At 41.0% G+C, this 16,993-nt stretch overlaps 1 protein-coding gene across 8 annotated transcripts in view; it reads right to left on the bottom strand.

Moving 5' to 3' along the window:
- LRRC4C (leucine rich repeat containing 4C) overlaps nt 1-16,993 on the bottom strand; it is a 1,155,306-nt gene that overhangs the window by 12,588 nt on the left and 1,125,725 nt on the right. For 6 of the 8 annotated variants that reach the window (XM_049096568.1, XM_035701999.2, XM_035701997.2 and 3 more), the window contains one exon: nt 9,296-9,362. The exons of the other annotated variants lie outside the window; for them this stretch is intronic. The gene's annotated coding sequence lies outside the window, so the exon portion shown is untranslated. The remainder of the gene's footprint in view (nt 1-9,295; nt 9,363-16,993) is intronic. 8 annotated transcript variants of the gene reach the window in all.

Here is a 16,993-nt window from a genome sequence, read left to right as displayed (position 1 = left end):
TTCGTTGGTCTTACTGGCTGGTATGACTCTATCCTTCCATGAGTGTCTATAATGCTGAGACTATAGCATTTATCAAATCTGTGTTTGAATCTACATGTTTGGGTATGAATCCAACATATTTAATCATAAGCTTCTTAAAGATAGGAACTGGATGATGTCTAGGCATGCAGTAAATATTTGTTGAATTGCATTACTGAATGCCTACATTTTAATCATAGTCAGGAGCCAGGATGATAAACTAATTTTGTAATAACAAATAACATATCAAGGTCCATTGATAAGGCCTGCATGAGAACCAAAAAAATTAAAATGCTTTACAACTTAGTACAAATGATAAAGAGGAGGGTTCGATAATTACCCCTTGCCCTCTCATACACACAAAAATGTAAAAATAAATTCTGAAAAGGCAGATTGCCCCAAACCAGCATGTAATGTGCGATTGAAAACAATAAACTAAGTGAAAATTTCTCTTTACCAGAAATAAGCTGTATCCTAAATATTACATCCAGAGTACATAGTACACTGAAACATTATGTATTTTATATAGATTTTATATATGTATATTTTATATATCTTATATGAAATATATATTTTATATATTTATTTTATATCTTGTATATAAATATATATTTATTTTATATGTATTTTATATATATATACACATATATAATGAAAGAAGGAAAGAAAGACAAAAACAGAGCAAAAGGGAAAGAAAGAAAGAATCTCAAGAAAAAGTTGGTATGTACCAACTACTTACATAACTAAGTGAAGGCTAATGGAATATAGAATCTAAAAAAAAATCAGAGATAAAAATGTGTGCAGTATCCATCTGTGAAACTGCCTAGAGGTCGGATACTCTGATTTATGTACTCTATCATTGTGAGAATACATGAGCTTATATATATGGAAGGATTTAAAACAGTGCCTGATACATAGCCAATACTGTATGAACATTTGTTGTTGTATTTATTGTTATTGTTATTTATCCAGTCCCGGTGACAGCTGAAGTCCAATTATGAGGAATGATTGATACATCAGACAATTATAATCTGATGCTAAGGCAATTTGAATCATACAATTAAGTTTTCTTAGTTTGATTTCTCATCAACTGCCTTATTTAATTAGAATGTTTTTCTATGAAAATGCAGAGTTCAATCCAAGGGTTCTTAAGAAGCTCACGAATGAATTCTAAACCATTTATGAATCTCTTGAAATTATATGCAAATTTTTGTATAAATGTGGAGATTGTGTATTTTTGTAGGAAGATTATTCATTGGTTTTACCATCATATTCTCAAAGAGATTTATGGCTCCAAAAAAGTTTAAGTTCTACATAAAAAGATTTGACAGACTGAAGTACTTCAAGTGTCTGTTATAGTTTTAGCTATAATTTAACCAACTGGCATTCTGCTCTCTATATCCATTTCTTATGCGTTTATAAGTGTGACTACAACTTTCTTATGATGAGCTTACCCAATTCAAATTTCTGAGAGTCTAAAACTTAGGACCAAACCTATGTCTTGAGTAGATTCTTCAAGACGAATGTCCACTGGAAAAGGTCTTGGAATGCAGTCTTCCCTAGTGACAATAATCCTTGCCATATGCATTAACAGTGGTATGCAGGTGACAATTTACCACTTCATGCCATATTTTTAAGGAATTTGTGTCAATGTAAGAATCAGGATGCTGCATGATGAAATGTGGACTTCTCTGGTCCAGAACTATCCTTCATTTGGCCATAGTTTTATTCCTTAAAGGAAAATGCCCTGAGGTAGTGTAACTGAATTGTTAACGTCTACCTATCTCTTGGAATATTTTGGGTAATTCTGACTGATGCCAAAAGAGAAAATACCATGCTTATTAATATTAGTGAAGATCAACTGCATAACAGAAATGCATCAAAAATAATATCCCATTTACAACTACTACAACCAAAACCCCAATAAGAATCTCCACTCTCCCTCACAATACACACACAAGCACAAAATCTATTGTTGAATGAGATTTAACTGCAGAAATTGGACACATGTGTTAACCTCTCAGGATACACAGTAGGATGATTCCAGGCTTTCAGTGTGAAATAGGAAAAAAATAAATAAAGCAGATACAAGAGGCTGAAAATTTCAAACTATGTTTAATCAAAGTATGAAAAATTATTTTACTCAGGACATTGTTCTTCCAGTCCACAGAGGCTAATGCTTATTCTTTTATATATTCATATTTACATTAACATTTATATATTTTTGTGTCCATGTTAATGACAGGGCAAGTAACTAAAGAAACTTTTGAAAATCTAACAAGTCCATCTTAAACATGAACCCTTGGCAAGGCAGATAGAGAAGGATTTGATTTCAGAAAGTTGATAATGCAGTTAATGACCTTGCTTCCCATGCTTCCTTTGGATTGATGACTAGCTAGGAGGAGTTGATAGCCATTAACCCTCAACTGCTCATTAATCCTTAGGAAATGCCCTGTGCAAGGTCCTCATTGCCTTTATGGGTTGAAAACAAACAAACCAACAGTAACATCCAAAGAGGCATATAGATTTTTGTAATGAGTAATGTAATTTAAATTGCCATGCTAGGGAATCTGAAGAGAATAAATACCACATGCAGAGAGTCATTCCAATTTTAAAATCACCTTCTAATGTTGTGTTAGGTACTTTCTTCCCTGTTTATTATTAAACAGTACAAACCCCAAATTTCTTAGACAGTAACCAAACACACATACACACACACACACACACACACACACACATATGTAAAATATCCCCAGGCAAAGTATTAATGATGTTGGGGACTCATTTCATAGTAGGATCCTGGGAGAGAGAAATTTTAAAGTCATTTCAGCTCTAATAATACATGATTCCAAGTATGTGTACCAACACTCTGTGAACTTCCCCTGTGAGGGAATCCCTTCCACTCAGTAACTCCCTGTCACCGATCACTGAAACACTGTGCTGTGACAAGCCTAACATAAACAACAAAGTCATGAACCAATGCCAAGTCGCTGCACTGAGTGAGTGTGTAGGTGGCTGTGCAGATAATTAGAAGTCGCCTGGTGTTCAGGGGGAACCAGGAAGGGGTGAACACTCAGGGAAGGCTATGTGGACATGGGTTTTAGTAGGAGATGTGGGTTTGGGTAAGTACAGTTCTCAGTTCTTGACACGTAGGACCCAGTGTCTCCTATCAGATGCCTCACAGTATAGTGGGATTCGTAAAGAATAAATAGGGGATTTTAGTGCAGCAGAAAGTGCTAGACAAGAACGTACAGCATGTTTTAGGAGAACACAATAACAGATAGAAAAAGAAAGAGAGAGAGAGAGAGAGAAGAGAGTTTTCTGGAGAAGAGCTTGCGGTTGGTGGGTAACATATGAAAGTGAACATGCACATGGGGCAGAGAGGCACAAGATGACTCCTATGAGGAATCCACACTAAAAACCAGTGGGAGAGAAGGTAGGATAACTAAAATAATACCATAATGTGAAAAATAGATAAAAAAAAATATTTAGATTCTGTATTAAGTCATCAGATGGGTTGTAGGGACTTGACTGTTCTCCTTGTGTTGGAAGGAAATAGCATTATGGGAGGAGTATCCAGGGAAAAACAAATTTGCAATAGTATGAAGCATGGACAGGGAAGAGTACCCTGTGAGGTCTGAGGTCTGTAAAGAAATTATTTCAAAAATTGAGGAATAAAAACATGAGGGTCCTGGACTAGGCTCTGCTTTTTAGCTGAAATAGAGGCTGACATGACATTATAATTTCCACATCTCTGCTCCCCAAACCTTACACCAGGAGACTCTCTTCAGATTTCACCAGCTTCCTTGATTCCTGACCCATGGTTGGCTGCTCTGACATCTGTATATTTCAGACTCCCTAAAACATCAGAGCAACCCCCTCCATCAAGGTCTGGCTCCCACTGAAGATCTCCGAGCCACCACCTGGCAGTTTTCAGCATGACTCGAGAGTTTAATAAATTCACCAAAATGACCCACAAAAACCTGATAAGGAAACTCTTTAATTGAGTCTGTGTTTATGAGATCTGAGCAAGGGGAGGAAACAGAGTAGACTCCTTCTGTGATTTCCAGGCAACGTCCTTTAATCAGAATGCAGATAGCAGGGATGGCCTCCTAATTGGAACTGGAGCTGGTTTCAAGTAACCTCAACACTGTTAACATTGCATAATGACAAAACCTTGGTGATGACATGTCAGATAATGGGAATGACTGTAATCAGTTGATTTCTTTGTTTCCCCCTAATGACCACAAAAGAGGGAATTATATGGCAGATGCAGACATTTGGAAATTGGATTCTTAGTTATTTAGTTAAAGCAGCCCTCATTTCGCTGGGTGCCGTGTTACACACAGGTCATGCACAAGTGCTCTTTTTTGCACAGTTCTCCTGTAACAGACTCGCTCTCAGTTACCATGGAACCTTGCAACATGAAGACTCTGTTCCAACATGAACAAGCTTCGGTTAGCACAGTGCTGTGCAAAACAAGGACTCCGAGTATTATCTGATATTCACTTGTCTACAATGCAGAAAAAAGATTAAGAAAATCCACGACAAGCAATAAGCAACCGGATCCCCAATCATATCTTAATGGACTAAGAAAGTAGGGACGCCTGTGCACACTCCTATTGAAGTCATAAGTGAACTACTTTTTCCTCTCTTTGGATACTGAAAATTACTCCTTGATTACCTCTCTCACTATCTTTTTTTTTATTATTATTATTCTCTAAAGGATGCATCTTAGAATAATCCAAGTGAAAAAAACAAAACCACAAAGGTGACAGATTCTAATACAGATATCACAGAGGCTGGGTGACACTGATGCCAACCCCTTAAACTCTCTGTACCCTTCCATAAAGTGAAGACAGAGTGAATATTTGCTCTTCTGTGCCAAAGAAATCCTGGAAAGATAAAGTTTAATCAAAAAGAAGTGTAACAAAAGGCAAAATCTACAGAGGGAGGGTAAATGATGATGTGGGGGTCACCCCTACACTCCTCAACGCCATCTTTTAGGTGGCAACTGTCGCCTGCACCGAGATGGAAGGTGGAGACAGATATAGGCAAAATTCTAAGATCAGTGGTTGGAAAACTACTGCACCCACACAAAAATCTGGCTCACCACCTGTGATTTTTCAATAAAGTTTTATTGGAATACTCACATACCCATTCATGTATGTATTATCTACGGCTGCTTCCGCATTAAAGTGCATAATTGTGTGGTTGTGATAGACTAGAAGCTCGCAAAGCCCAACACATGTACTCATGGACCCTCTACGGGAAAAGCTTGCTGACCTTGCTCTGGAGAATCTATGATAATCCCTTCTCTTAATTCTCTCTCTCCAATCCCAAACCTGCCAAGACGATCCATTAGGGTGTGGAAGAAAAATATCAAAATCTCTGTTTATAACCAACTTCCACCTCAGTGATAAGAAAAAGATTTGGTTTTACTGATTTGGCAGTGGTTCCATGGGTCACGTAACACATGTGAGGCGTCCCGGGCAGAGGAGGGGGTTCCGTCGCACAGTGGGGTGGTCTGGGCTCTGGTTACTTGCTTATAGGTTTCCAGTACCTGGTGACAAACGATAATCTCTGTGTGTCTGGCTAAGTGGCTTCTGGGATTCTTTATTTAGTTTAAGAAAAAAAAAAAAAACTAACATACAATGGAGAAAGGAGCTTAAAGGGACTCTTTCAGAGATCACACAGAATGAATATTCTCATCACGAGGTAGGCATCAGTGCCCACAAGCAAAAATGGCAGAGCTAATGTTTTCTAGTCCAAGTTCTTTGAAGCCTTACGATGATTATATATTAAAGAAATGTTCCTTCTGATTAATTGTGTGTGTGTGTGTGTGTGCGCACAGGGGGATGGGGCTGAGGGTGGGGTAACAATAGTATGCTCTCCAGCCATGGTGTCCGTCCCATCTTGGCCAAGCTGTTCACCCTCTTCGGAATTCTCTAGGTGCCCCCCACCCTCTCGGCCTGATGCATGCCTTGTCTTCAGGCTTTTCCCCTCCCCATCCCACCCCAGCCCCACTCAAGCACATTGTTGTGCAAAATCAATGCTGCTTCTGTCCTTGGGATTGAGAACTGTGTGCTCCTGCAAGCCTCTTGGGGTCCTGGGAGCATGACCTGAAAGCAGGTTTGCAAGAGACAGACTGTGTAAGTGCCCTCTCCTTCCTTGCTTTCCCCCCCTGCTCGAAGGGTCTTCCTCTCACCATTCCTTGGAAGGAGGAATTAAAACCTGCCAGGTGGGATCCCTGTGTGGTGCAGCGGTTTGGCACCTGCCTTTGGCCCAGGGCGCCATCCTGGAGACCCAGGATCGAATCCCACGTCGGGCTCCTGGTGCATGGAGCCTGCTTCTCCCTCTGCCTGTGTCTCTGCCTCTCTCTCTCTCTCTGTGACTATCATAAATAAATAAATAAATACCTTAAAAAATTAAAAAAATTAAAAATAAATAAATAAATAAATAAATAAATAAATAAATAAATAAATAAAACCTGCCAGGCTGAAGCTTTAACACTGGTGACCATAGAACCCAAATTAAGAATACTAGACTCTGAGAGTTTTGATATTAAAAGGAACCCCAGAGACCTAGGTAAAAACTCTACTTCCACTTCCACTCCCTGGAGATCTGGTCAGGAACCCTGGATCTCCCTGTCCCTCGCCCGCCAGGGGGGTGCCAGAGCTTCTTGGCTTTCCTTTCTCATCATCAGGGTAACTTTTGCTTATAAATGATGAGATAGATGACTTATAGCCTATAAAACTGTATGTATTACAGAGGGTTTGGAGACTGGTCATTTTTTACTTTGGATCTAAATTGAGAAAAAAAATCAGAAAGGGGGGGTGGGGGAGGCAGAAAGGGTAAAAACCACAGCTTTCTATGTGGTGGATACTTTGCACACTCTCCATATACTTTACTTCATCCTCATAACGACCGCATGAAGCAGATACTGTTTTGGGGCTCAGCCCAAATCACACGAGTGGTTAGTGACCTCAGGTCAGCTTTAGCCCCTTTGAGCCCCTTTAGCCACTGCAGGGATGGATGTACCCTCTACTAGCCACGTGGCTTTGGAGAAGCAATTCACCCTTTTGGCAACTCATTTCTAAAGGGATGAAGCAAACCACCTCTCCCCCGGTGTGCTGGCTGCGTTACCACAACTAATCTTAATGAAACACCATTTCTTAGAAGTGCTCACTCACCCTCATTTTGTCTATGAGAAACCAAAACAGCGTCTGAGCACCATAGTCAACTTTTCAACTGGCCTGTTGTGGGATCTAGACCTCGACCACCAGCTCCAGACTGTTTTCTCCCTTCAGCACACTGCCTGGTGATGAATTTTGTGGGGTTAACTAAGAAGCCTAAATGCAAGTACCAAAAGCATTTGCCTAAATGCGCAAAATACCTGGCACACAGTAGGTACATGATATATAGTGTGTTTGTTTGTTTGTTTTTCTTTCCTAAATAAACTCCTTCCTCCTCCTGGAATATGGTCAGCCCAGTGATTTTATGCTCCATTTAGAAGACTGAAAATCAGGGTTGAGGAGGAAGAAATGCATCAGTGTGGGTTCCCCGAATCAAGGAAAAGCCACCACTCGGGTGGAAACGTGGACCATGACCCGCAGCCTTTCAACTGGCAGCCAAGGGTTCCTTCTTCCCAGCATGTGTTTCCTTAGTAAACTTCACTCTCAATTCTTTTGTTTTTGAAGAAAAACATTTCCAGCTAATAACACAATTACACTTAAGTATCAGAGCTCATTTTAGTATTATTGCATTTGTTAAATCTAACTGAGTCCAAATTACTTCCTTGTTGCTAATAAGAGAAGGGGGAGGAGGAGCAGGGGAGCAGGGGATGGGGGGTGGGGGAGGAGGAGGGGGAGGAGGAGGAGGAGGAGGAGGAGGAGGAGGAGGAGGGGAACCGAGGGCGAGAGGGTTTCCAGGGTTAAAGGAAGAGAAAGAGATGTCTACACCGAGTAACAGAAAAACAGAGATAGCAACGCTGCGTGTAGCCTCAAGTCCAACGAATGTCAGTTAAACTTGCTGCCCACAGTTTCTATGGAAACCCCTTAAGTTAAGAGTGGAACACAGACATTTTTTGGACTGCAATTCACAAGCTGTTTATTTAATTATGATGAAACATGAGACTGTTAGGGACAATACTATTATCATACTGATAGCATTTAGAATTCAACGGATGGCTATGGCAAAATAAAAAGTTAAAAAAAAAAAAACCCACACATTTAAGTCATTACCTTCATGTGAACTGCATGCAAATAAAACGCATCTTGTTTTTACAGGACTTCAGACGTTATTTCCCTCAGGCGAACCCCAAATTAGCCAAATGACATTCATTAAAAGGGAGTTCTTCAGAGGCCTCATGCCAATTATACCCCCCCATACCCAGTGAACAAAACCAAGGTCACAGCATATTTTCAATTAAGCCCAGGATAGCACCAAAGTGCAGCACAGCTGGAAAAGCAAGCACGTTATTACCCCATAGATCATTTGTGAGCAATGAATAGGTCTCTGGTGTTTTTCTGTTTTATAGATATCTGAATATAAAAAAAATATAAAGAAAATAGCTTCAGATTAGCTTTTGCCTTCCAAAATAAACAACCACTTTTAGGGCAATACTCCTGGTGGCCCGAAGAAGAAGGATTGGAAGCCATCACTTTTCTGTCCCTGATGATTGGAAAAGCTTTGCTTAAGCCTTTAATTTGGCCACAGGGAACCATGTGATTGATGGACTCATTCATATCCTTGTTCCCTCACTGAAGGAACATGTAGTTTCCACCTACTATCTATCAGGCACTGTGCTAGGGACGAGGGAGGCAAGAAGATTAAACCCCAGTCCCTAGCTTAATTATGGACTCCTTAGAAGGGAATGCATTAATTTTACGGATAAATATTTATGGAGGGACAACTATGGCTTATAGGGATTAGACTAAATAGATCAATAAATCTAGGACCCTGCCTTCCAGGAGGTTACAATTAAATGGAGGCAAAAAGACACACAGTCATAAGTCTTAGAGCAAGGAGTCAGTGCCCCCACCTGCTGCCTCATGGCCTCTCGCTAAGGAGGTAGAAATGCTACCAATGGATGCTGTGCTACAGGAGGTGCATGTGTTCATGCGTACGGCACGACTGGCTGGTGGACGACAGGGTGAGGAGGGGGCTCTGGGATTATTTCTGTAGGAGAACCCCCTTTCCAGATCTGCCTTCGAGTCACCCCTACCCTTACAAAATCTTCAGCCCATAAAGTAGAACCGAAGGAGGAGGCACTCACAAGAGAAGTGAATCCCAAGGAGAGTCATCTCTGGTGTCAAGCTGGGAACACGAAGGCTGTTTCTCAGCTGCCAAAGACAAACATACCAGAAATTTGCAAATATGACTCAGTGACTGTGTCTTTCCTACTATACTGCAGCCTGTTTTTTTTCTTTTTTTTTTTTGAAATTCAGTAGTGGTTTGCAGGAGCTGGGCTTCCCACAAGTTGCGCGTGCTAGCAAAGCCAGTCGTTGCTGTGATTGGATTTGACAGTGTATAATGAGCCACTTCACATTAGCTGCTGTTGTAGTGTTCAGCATATTGTGGGAAAAGATTTAGCATGAATCATCACCCACCTAGCTCACCACTGTGGCCTCTACTCTGTAAACAGGCAACGTGTTTGCCAATCTAAAATAAATAAATAAATAAATAAATAATAAATAAATAAATAAATAAATAAATAAATAAATAAATAAAAGCATCCATTAGAACAATTCAGCATATTTCTGGATCTGCTGCCACCACCATCACCACAGACAACACTGGTGACAATATTTATTGAATTGCCACTGTATTTTAACATTCTCCTGGGCAGAGGGCCAAGGCAGCTATTTTAACCACTGGCCGTTTGGAACAATGCATTTTTTCATGCCAATGAGTCCGAAGGCCTATAGCCTACACTTGATTCTGACTTAGATGCATAACCTTCAATAGGTCACATTTTCTCTCTGATCCAGCATCTTAATCAAAACCGCCTTGGAAGTTCAAATGGGATAAAATATTTTGAAGATGGGTAGGGAGTAGTTAAATAGAACACACCCAATTACCAAAGTCAAATGGGACGTTAAGAGTTTGACATAGGCATCAGCTGTACACTCGAGTTGTGTCTTTATCCACATCCCAAAACAAAAGAGATAGTGTCTCCTCCTCCTATGCATCCCAATTCCCATCCCCTCACCCTGGACCCACACACACACTCCTATGGCAATGACAGATTAAAAATTAGATTCTGAGCTTGAGGGCCACACAGTGTTTGGGGCAAATGTGGAGGGAGAGCGCAAAGCACAGTGAGGTCAACTACAGAATCTCTGATTCCCACAAACACAGATCTTTACAGCCGAAGCTTCGACATACAGTTGGTGCAAACTGCATAGAGAGGAAACCCTGAGCAAATACAGATGGAAAAAAACCCACACAATTAGTAATCAAGATCAAGGGACTGACATGGGTATTGAAGCCACCAAGGATTCCATCAGCAGTGGGACTGGAAAGAACAGCAGGGAGGCAGGTGTTAAAATCTTCAAGGAATGAGGAGGAGTGAATTGTGGGTCTGTTGGTGACTCCTACAAGGAGGTGTTAGCAGGTGGCACAGTCTGCTGGTGTAAGCTTCAAAGCTGGGCACTTTACCGTGTTTGGAACAGATAATATAAGTAAATGTGCGTCTCAGACTTCAAAGCAATATATCACTGGTGAGTATTATTATTACCACTTAAGTAAAATTGAATATAATTAAAATTTGTTTCAGAGGTGATCTGTGGGTTTTCCGTTATTGGTTTTAAAAGATGTGGAACTCAACCTCATAGAAAGTTTCCCCAAACCTCCTGGTTTCAAGAACCCTTGAGATAGGAAATATGAAATGTGAGTGACAAGTCAACACGTCGGGGATTTATAGTGATGTGAGAGCGAGGCATTGGGTAACAATTAGCGTGTGTAGAGCGGGGAAAGAAGAGGTAGGAGGAGAAAACCATGTTCATGGCTAAATCAAGTAGCCAATTCTCAGTTCTCGTATCAGATGAAAATGCGCAGCATTTGACGTAGTGACCACTCTGTCCTTTCTGAAACACTGTTTGCACTTGGCTCCTGGGAAACCACTCTCTCGATTCTCTATCTCCTTGGTTAATCTGTTCTACCTCCATCACTAGTTGTGCCTTATCTGTCAGGCCACTAAACCCTGGGGTGCAGCAGAGCTCACCTAGGGGACCCATTCTTTGTCTAGACTTCCTTTGCACATGATCTCACAGTGGCTGTAAACACCATCTGCAAACAGACATCTCCAGTCTGTAACGCAGACTCGTACATACAACTGCTAACTCGAGACCTCCATGTGGAGCCATCGAAAACCAATCTGTCCAAGATAAAACTCTTGATTCCAACTCAACCTCCATCCCCAGTAAAGATTTTACTAATAGCAACTCCATCCATTCGTTCATTCATTCAACAAAAAATGTTAAGCTCCTACCATATGCCAAGCATCGTTCCAGGGATCGTCCTCCTAGTAGTTGAGGCCAATGTCCCCTTGAATCTCCACGTTTTCCACCTCATCCCCACTATTGCCTCCTGTTACCTCTACACCCAGTTCTGTCACCTTTACGTCCTATTGCCTATACATTAGAAATCATGTGTATTGAGTCTTGTCACCTCCACCACTAGTGGAGTGCAATCCTAGTGCCTTCTCTAGCTGTATAAGTGAGTTATTCCAATAGCCTGGTCCAATGTCCTGGTATCTTTGCTTCTATGTGTGCGTCTCCTCACTTTTTTCTCCACACAGTGGAGAGATCCTGTCAGAATGAGAGTCAGATCACATCCATTCTTCTGTTCGATGCTCAAAGGCCTCTTATGTCACTCAGAGTAACATCAAGGTGTTTCCAGTAGCCTATGAGGCCATTTATATTTTTGTTCCATAGCCCTCCTACGTCTCTGATCTTATCCTGCTTCCACTCTTGCTCTTACTCCCTCCACTCTGGCCACGCCAGTTCCACCCTGTTCCTCCAGTACACCAAGCACATCTGCTACCTTAGAAAATTTGCAGTTGCTGTTCCTTCTGTTTGGAACAATCTTCATCCACACAGACCTGTAGCCTTGCATGCATACGACCATGGTACCGCCTTTCATCCAAATACCTACACGCTTTGCTTCTTTACTTCTTCCGGGTCAGAGAGGCCATCCTTGGCTATGCTGCCTAGAACATAACTGCCCTTCCCCTATTGCTCTCTCTTCCCTTATTTGGTTTTATTTTTCTTCACTGTCCTTCTCACAACTAGAGATAATGCACATGTATGCATTTCTGCCTTCTCCAACACTGTGAGGTCCCAGAACATGGAGTTTGTGTGATTTGTTTATGGAATGAGCCCATCCGTAGTCCAGTTTTACAGATGAAGAGACTAAAGCTTACTAGAGAAGTTGAGTGCCTCTCTGAGAGCTTCCCTAGAGAAGATGGAGATTATGTAGCAGGGAAGGGAGTGCAAAGATGGAGAGGGTAATGAATCCTGGATCAGGCATGTGATAGGGCCCAGATATTAAGTAGATGAATCCTGTCATTAGGTGTAGCAACTCTGTGACAGGCCCATTCTATCATCTTTTTAGACTGCAATTCCCCCATCTGTAAAGTTCAGGGTCAACTTCAGAAGGTTATTCCAAACATGAAATGAGGTGACACCCATAAACCAGTAAGCTGGGCACATCATAAGCTCTTGGATAGCAGGAATGATTATTGTTATCTGAGAGACTTTCATTCATTGCATATTAAGTACTTCTCTACTGACCTGAGGAGTCACTAAACAATTAACCCACTTTTATAAAATGATTATTTGGGGCTGAACATGCTACTTATCCCCAAATACATGTTCGGGCCTGGACACGGGAAAATATACCACCTTGATCTTTCACATAGCACCATCAACATAAGATTGGCAACAAGAAAGATGGTAACTAGAATCTTACCTTTTGTTTATATTGTGCATTACAGATTCGAAAATCCTCTCATATTCATTATCCTGTCTGACCTTCACAATTATGGGAGGTAGGCAGAAGAGATTATATTTTTCCACTTTGCAGATGAAAATGTTAGTGTATAAGGAGGTTAAGTAATGTGGGTCATATTTATTTATTAAATAAATATATTTTATTTATTTATTCATGAGAGAGAGAGAGAGAGAGAGAGAGAGAGACAGGCAGAGGGAGAAGCAGGCTCCATGCAGGAAGCCTGAAGTGGGACTCGATCCCGAGACTCCAGGATCATGCCCTGAGCCGAAGGCAGTGGCGCTAAACCACTGAGCCACGCGGGCTGCCCAATGTGGTCATATTTAAAAGGAGCAAGACTGATACGTGAAAACGGTTAATACAAGAAGTTAAATATTTAGAGCTCTAGGCTAGTGCCTTGCCCAATACATAATCTTTTACTGTGAACGAGTTAAGGGATAGAAGGAGGTACTTTTGTCATTCATTGTTCCTAGGTTCCCCAAAGTTGTAGGAACTTTTTTTTTTTTGTGTGTGTGTGTGTGTATGTGTGTATGTGTGTGTGTGTGTGTGTGTGTGTGTGTGTGTGTGTGTTTAGAGAAAGATGGAAGAGGGGCAGAGGGTGAGGGAGACTCTTAAGCGGACTCCACACCCAGCATGGAGCCTGATGCGGAACTCCATCTCACCACCCCCAGATGATGACCTGAGCCGAAATCAAGGGTTGGACACTTAACGGACCAAGCCACCCAGGTGCCCCACAACTTGCTTTTCTGTGTGCTTTTAAAGCACATTGAACCATATGGATATAACAGAAAGAACACGTATTGAGCAATTATCAATGATTGTGTTAGACATCTGAGTTGTACTTGCCTACCCATGTGTCTTTCAGCATCAGTAGGCTCCATACCTTGTTGAGACAGGTACTATATTCCAGTTTATGTGCATACATAATCCAGTTATTGCCATTTAGTGCTCAATAAATGTTTCTTCAATGAGCAAATGAAATAGCTTAGTTATATACAGAAAGAACCACCTGAAAGTACACCCTGAGTCTGAGTCACACAGTTCATCTATGTGATTAGAATGAAACACATAAAATTGGTATGTCCCAAATCAGAAACTGACAATGATTTCATAGGGTTCAAACTAAGAGTTTTCAGACAGACGGTGATTTTGGAAATGTTCAGTTTGCCAATCAAATTTCTGGGACTTATGGAGATCCTTTTCAATTTACATCTAGTTGTATAAACTTTCATGTACCAACCAAGAGAAAAACAGCCAATAATTTTATTTCAATGGAAAGTCTTCTAGCTTCAGACATTCAATATGTAGGACAGTAATTACAGACAAAACCAGAATAAGCACAGTCAGTACCGAGTTATAAAGGGTTCATTTTCTATTGATTACCTATAGCGGGGTCCACAGGCACAGGGCAGAGAAGACACTTGCTCTGACACAGCCTTAAAATCCAATTGTGCAGCCATTTGTACATCAGGGAAAACTTAGGTGTCCATGTGGTTTTCTCTTAACGAAGCTGCTCAAATATTATTAATTTTCAATAGTTCTATTCTGACTTGCTCCTTTGTCATCTGACTTGCCCACAGAGAGAATTAAGCACTTATTTATCATTTTTTTCCATAGCACTCTTCATTATACCACTTATCACCATGTGAGAACCAACACTGTATCCTATTAATCAACTGCCACTGCAGAACACTGTGCTGGGCATACGCAGAAAATAATTTTAAATTAGAGTGAAGTAAGCATCTGAAGTATAGACATGGGTGAAAATACATATGCTGTTTAAATATCTCTTTAGCTGCAATGGTACCCTAGTTTAACAACAGGGATCAGGATATGTGGGTACACGAGATGGTACAACAAAAGTGTCCTTGATTTTCAAATAACCGCACCAGTCAACCTCCTGGTCTAACCGATCTAAATCTATGGTTGGAAAGGACATGTGATAGCTGTGGTCTGTGTAAATGTGACGTTTATCTTCATGAAGAATGGATCAGGGCTGGCACAGTCATGAATGACTTATCCCATCTCTCCTCACAAGTGAAGATAGATGACACAAAATATCAACCACCATGCATTATATATATTTATTTCACATTTACTCCTCCAGACACAAACATACAGGAGGCCTTTTCCTCAACCTTATTGTTTTTCATTTTCCAAATATACAGCTAACAGTAACAACAGAGAACCTCTGAGAAAGTCAGAGGGAATGAAAAATGCTGAAATGACTTCTATAGGACAAGCTATATCCTACAAGAGGTAATGTCAATACACCTTATCTCTGAGCACTCTAGAACGGCTGTGAGCCTTCAAGTAGGATTTCCATGGTTTTCTGGCTGCTATCATTAGGCTAATGTTATGAGAAAATCGCAAAGACCCTCCAAGGATACTGCACTAGGTTACTCTCCTACTTGTGGAAAATTCGTGAAGATGGTGGTTCTAACAGAGTAGCTTCTAATACCTCCTGGTCATATAGCAGTCCTTTTGGTTTACTGTATTCTCAGATGATATTCATTATCCTCAGGAGACATGCATTCCTCAACTTCTGAGTTGGATTAGGATGACCTCATTAGACTTCTTAAATTGCTGGTAAAGTGGACAGGACACAAAAGGCTGAATAATGGCATCATCAGGGATGCTCTCCCCTCCCAGCCCTCATGGCTAGATAATGTGGGTGCTCAGTGTCTGCCTACTTTTGGATATGGCCTTTTTATGTTCCAGGGCTGCAGTACCATTGAGAACATGTGGGATCATTTTAAGTTATTGCATTCAAACTTGAACCTAATATGAAGCTAGCCTTGCTGGGAAAGGATCTAGCCCCTTTGATCTAGTTCACTAGAAAATTACATCTGGATTATCAGAAAGCCAAGTCTCCTTCCTGCCAGAGCAGTTGACAGTTGCAGTTTTTTGCCTCCTATTGCCTGACTTTTCCCCATTGTTGTTAGTCCCTCCTTCCAGTTCATGGTAGGCAATGGACTCTCCCTATAGGCAGAACAAATCCTGGCCATGTTCTGTAGCCTCATTCTCACATTCAGCCTCATGACATCATTGTTCCAGATTTAGCCCTGATATTCTGCTCCAATAGCTTTTGCGGAGATATACTACTTTGGGAAATAGCACCAATTTAGTGCCAAGACCGTGCCCCCATATGTATTTGCGATCTCTTATGGGATTCCTGTCCTCTTCTATAAGTCTATGTCTTTTGTAGTATAACAACCCAAATCCCAGGACCTCAATGACTAAGGACTTGGTTTGTTTCTTAAATTCCTAGATATTGGACATTATCACCCTCATCTCCATCAGATTCGATAGCCTCTTGGTATGCATCTCATTTGACATTAGTTGAATGCTTCCTGAATACCAGGGACTATTCTAGGCACTCAGGATTCTGTAGTGAGTCAGATAGTGAAGAGCATCTTTCATGGAGCTTCCTTTCATGGAGCATCTAAGAGGGTAGACAGATAAACCAGGAAAGATCAGATAGAGACAAGTATTGAAATGAAAATAAAAGAGGGACGAGACAGGGAAAGGCTGAGGGGAAATATTATACAGATTTGGTCTAGCAAGATCCCTTTGCAAAAGAAACGCTTAACTTCTATAATGGCAAGAAAGAACTCAAAGACAGAAAGATCTAGAAGAAAATATTCCAGGCAGAGAAGGCAGCTAATTTAAAGGCTCCAAGTTTGAGGGAGGGCTAGGCCTAAATGTTTGTGTCCTCCATCAAATCCATAGGTTAAATCCCAATGCCCAATGTGGTGGTATTAGGACGTGAGGTCTTTGGGAGAGGTGTTGAGGTCATTAGGGTGAAGTCTTCATGAATGCTGGCTCCTGATCTCTGATTCCATGCCTCCAGAGCCATGAGAAATACATTGCTGTTCCTTATAAGCTACCTGGTCCGCGGTGTCTTGTTCCAGCAGGCCAGGCAGATGAAGACGGGAAGCATATTCTACTTAAAGAATGG

Source organism: Canis lupus, chromosome 18 (genome assembly GCF_003254725.2).
Source record: "Canis lupus dingo isolate Sandy chromosome 18, ASM325472v2, whole genome shotgun sequence".
Classification (NCBI taxonomy): domain Eukaryota; kingdom Metazoa; phylum Chordata; class Mammalia; order Carnivora; family Canidae; genus Canis; species Canis lupus.
Note: the sequence above shows the minus strand (reverse complement) of the source record. Positions and strands in the feature narration are given on the sequence as shown.